This window comes from Gymnodraco acuticeps, unplaced genomic scaffold (assembly GCF_902827175.1).
Source record: "Gymnodraco acuticeps unplaced genomic scaffold, fGymAcu1.1, whole genome shotgun sequence".
NCBI lineage: Eukaryota > Metazoa > Chordata > Actinopteri > Perciformes > Bathydraconidae > Gymnodraco > Gymnodraco acuticeps.
The window spans coordinates 310998-315699 of NW_022990028.1; the positions used below are offsets into that span (position 1 = coordinate 310998).

General features: G+C 41.9%; 1 long non-coding RNA gene across 1 annotated transcript; it reads left to right on the plus strand.

The window, feature by feature from the left end:
• Positions 1 to 2214: 2214 nt before the first annotated feature.
• LOC117545265 lies at positions 2215 to 4147 on the plus strand. Its single transcript, XR_004568805.1, has 4 exons — positions 2215 to 2247; positions 3306 to 3362; positions 3460 to 3525; positions 3895 to 4147. It is a non-coding gene; the product is annotated as an uncharacterized LOC117545265 (long non-coding RNA).
• Positions 4148 to 4702: the final 555 nt, after the last annotated feature.

Consider the following 4702-nt stretch of genomic DNA (forward strand, 5'->3'; position numbering starts at 1 on the left):
AGGGCACTGGCACTTCCAACGGAAGTGTTTCGACACCAACGCTTCTGCAGGGAATTTTAGCCTGGACAGCTGTAACATAATTGTATTTGACATTAAAAACAAAACAAAAATATTTTACAACAATTAGAAGCACACAAATTAAAGGCTACAACATCAGAATGTCAAGATGTATCCAAAGAACATTTGAAAAACGTGCTTCTAACCTGTACTTCGATGTGAACCAAGAGTCCTCGAGGATAGCTGTGTACGAACAGTACGGTACTTGGGTGGGTCAGTCTGACATGCAGAATCTATCATCACAGGTAATCTGCTGGTAGCATGTGAGGTGCTGGCCTGTAAAGAAGAAAACATAGTTAGAACAAAATCATCTCAACTTAGTATTCAGGATGAGAAAATACTATTTGGATAAATATAGTCTGAAATCCCAAAAGATGGGGGCTAAAACTCTCTATTTAGCAAAGCTCTTTGCTTAGCCTTTTTCAATCTGAGTTAGTTTTTAACCGTAACGTGCATGCTGTGTTTCTGACTCAATACAGATGATGTGTTGGAGAGGGGCTGAGCTCAGTAGACTGACTGTAATGAGTGCTAGCCACTAGCCACTAGCCACTAGCCACTAGCCTGTTGCTAGAGGTAAGGCCTCGTCAACAACAACAGACCAACGGGGCTTTAGCTCCGTTTAACTCGTGGTGTGTGTGTCCCCTCGCATACATACACACAGTGTTGTATCCTAACACACCCCCATTTATATTCATGTCCGCAAACAAGTAAACATACAAAAGCTTTTACATATAACGCTGCAAAAAACGGCATGTCTCATTAGCGTAGCTTAGCTTACAGATCGATGATATCTGATCGTTCTTAGAGACTACAATCACAAAAGCCTTTACATATAACGCTGGAAAAAACGGCACTTACCTACAGAAGATTACGTTTGTTATTATAACTTACTCAATATGATTTTAGAGGATACAAAATACTAATAAATAGGAGAATAAATACTTGTGTTATCGGCTAGGGCGTGGCTTTACAGCCTTCACACAGATCGCCATTACGGCAGTATGTCTGAACATGTTAGCAAATGCCTGATAATTAAAATAAAAGACGAAGCAAACAAAGCGTACAAAATAAAATGTTACAAAAACATATAAACACCTAACCGATTACTATTTGGGTTTGAGGCGACATTGACACGGTGAAGCTACATACTACAAGCTAGAGATAGCTTTATCAGGAAAAACACCGCTAAATAAAAACTTACAGCTTCAAAATTGGATGTGTCCTCACTGACCTGGTCCCGGATGGTTGGTATTGATCCCGGGTTTAGCATTAATTTGGAGGCATATCCGTGTTGGACTTGAGAGAAGTTCATAAACATGCCCGTCGTAAAATGTTTGGAACACACAAACAGATATCTGCCGTGGTCTTCTGGCACATGTCCCTTGAAAATGAAGTCTAGCCACAGATTATTTTCTTTTTCCACTGATGGCATTGCATGCATTCCCCTGTCCCGAGTCTTGCAGCCAACAACAGCACAATGTTTAACTCGCTTAGACATCCTGGCAAGAGCAGGCAAAAACACAGATGTGGTTGATTTAGCCTGCCGATAGCCTATATGCGAATGAGAGGTTTGGCAATGCACGTGGCCGTGGCTCATTCCCCTGATAGCTGGAGAGTTGACCAATAAGCGGAGCACGTCTTTATGACGTAGAAAAGTGTTGAAATCTGGATCCATTTTTTTCAGATCCGTTGCAGCCCCTTTTTTAGAGATTTGGCTAAGGAGGAAAATAGAGAGGGTTGTGTTTTTTGACACTTGGTGAGTTCCCTGGAACACCGGGGACACATATTCATGTATAAAAGACGTACAAAGGTGCATTTGGCATGATAGGTCCCCTTTAACAATGTTGTTGTTATTTGTTTTGTCAACAGTGGCCATTCCTTCAAAAGAAGGACCTCAACAGGCGGCACAACATGGTGAAAGTGATGTCCAGGTCTCTGGTAAGAGAACTTTTTAACCACCTCAAGACCGGATTTTTAACATTATTGTTTAATCTGCTAAGTACTTTCTAAATTCATCTGACATACTGTCTCCAAATACCTGAAAAATAATCATGATTAAGCCTTTACCTGTTTTGCTGACAGTGGAACTGTCAGATAATGAATCATAGTTCCTGCTGATTTGTTCTTTCCTTGCAGAAGAACCTGATGTTCTGACATCACTGCAGAAATGCTCAGATGAGCCGAAACCAGGTACATTCTTTCTCATTTTTGTTTTCTTCTGCTTTTGTTTAGCAACTGTGCACATTGTATTGCGATTATATTTCAAATAGCTCAATTGGCAGGGCCAGTATAGTAATGCCAAACATTTTTACAAATATAACAAGCATCTGTACATTTATATTTTGAACAAAAGCAGAACAACACGTTTTCTTTTCAAGGAAAACAATTTACTGTTTTGAAAATGAACAAGCACATTTCATTTACATTATAAAGACTAAAATAAAAGATGTGAGACTTAGGCCCAATCCCAAATCACCCCCAACACCCTACCCCTCCGTTCACGCAGAGGGTCCGCCATATTGAGGGCTGTTCCAAAGCAACGAGTGTGGAGCGGTGTGGAGGGGGAGTGGGCTATCAAGCCCTCAAACAGCGAGTCTGCAGCGGTGCTGACTTGAGACCGGTCTCTACCTGACCGGAGTCACGCTGTGTGTGTCTGTCAGGAAACACACTGTTTGCAAGTAGTTCCAGCAAACATCCACTGATAAATTGCGATGTTAACAACCTCATGATGACCTCATATGTTTTAATTTAGGATCAAACCTGTGTTTAGTCTAGAACATTTTATTATAAAGTTGTGTATATTTACAGACCGTTGCAAAAACTAAGAAGCTTATAAACATCAGATTTAAAACTAAAAGAGCTTTGAAACACAATGAAAGATGTTTGGAGTTTTATTTGAGTTATTCATTTACAGATTTGAAACCGTTGTTACATACAGTTACAGCATTTCCTGTTTCTGCCGGAGAGAGGGGAGGCCGTCCCAAAGCTTGCTGCTGTATTTATACCCTTAACCCTTAATGGAGGGAACTTCATTCAGCTGCGAGTGTGGCTTCAGACGGAGTTCACTCCGTCACGGAAGGGTAGGAGCGAGGGGGTGATTTGGGATTGGGCCATAGTGTGGTGTGTGAAGTGCTTCCTCCACACAGTCATATAGATAATATAAAATATAATGTTGTTATATAATATACAGTATGTTATATATATATATATTTATATGTTATATTTCTCCTCCTGTTATTTTCTTAAAGGGCCTTCTAAAGCAAAGCGGTCCAACACTACGGCTGAACTAATGGAGGATTCAGAAGGTATGAACTTCAGTTCAGTTTATTGCTGGGACACTTTGATATCTGTTAGCATGATGATTCAAAGCTAATGCTAATGTGATTTATTCTCTCCTTGTAGAAGAAGCCGACCTTCTGACCTCCACCAAGAGACGCTCGCAGGAGCCAAAGAGGGCTGAGACAGCAGGTACATTTCATGTACTCACAACAGGATTATATCCAATATCCATAATATGAATAGACACAACCTATAGAGAAACACATTTAAGAAGTCAAGATGTCTATTTCTGCTTGACCTGCCCTTTAGCAAGGCACTAACTTCTATTTAAGCTTTATTTTGTCATAAATCTATATTTACTTTATTTAAATGTGTGTTTTGATGCTTACAGAGGACAGAGATAACGGTTGTTAGAGATTTTTATACTACCAAGCTGCCACCAAGCACATACACTCAAAACCACAATTCATCCATAAATAATATAAATTAATTTGCTGGACTGAATAATTGTTCCAACAGTGAGGACGACCTCTTTTACATTTGTGATTTCTGTTTCAGGTGTAAAAGGATGTCGCAGGCCTTGGACCTCTAAAGAAAAAGCAGCAGTCCGGCGCCAACTCGGCCGGTTCATTACACTACAAAGGGTGCCTGGAAAAGAACCGTGTGTAACGGCTCTGGAGGCAGAACCTGTGCTGTGCAGTCGGAGCTGAAAGGACGTTAAGAACCTAGTTTACAATTCCATTACTGCCCAAAAAAGAAAACTACTGTAGTTAATTTCAGAAGTGGGTAGAGAGGAGATGAGAGAGAGGAGTGAGGGGAGAGGAGTTGGTGGAGGGTAGTGGGTGGAGAGATGAGAGGAGTGAGGGGAGATGAAAGAGGAGAGGAGTGAGGGGAGGGTGGTGAGAGGAGGGTAGTGGGAGAGGAGAGAGAGGAGGGTAATAATAATATATTAATTTTATATAGCGCTTTTCTGGACCCAAAGACGCTTTACATTTGGGAGGGGGGGTATACAAACAAAACAAAAAACAGAGACAAAGCCAAAAAGAAACAAAACACAACAGAAAAGCAGTCAGGAGGAAGTTGATTAAGAGGGGGGGGGGCTTATAGATAAAGAGTTGAAGAGGTGGGTTTTGAGGCGGGACTGGAACAGGGTGAGGGACTCAGACTCACGGAGGTCTTGGGGGAGTGAGTTCCAGAGCTTCGGGGCTGCCACAGAGAAGGCTCTGTCCCCGAAGCTCCGGAGTTTGGCCTTGGGGATAGTAGTGGGGGTAGTGGGGGTAGTGGGAGAGGAGAGAGAGGAGGGTAGTGGGAGATGAGAGAGGAGGGTAGTGGGAGAGGAGGGTAGTGGGAGAGGAGAGAGAGGAGG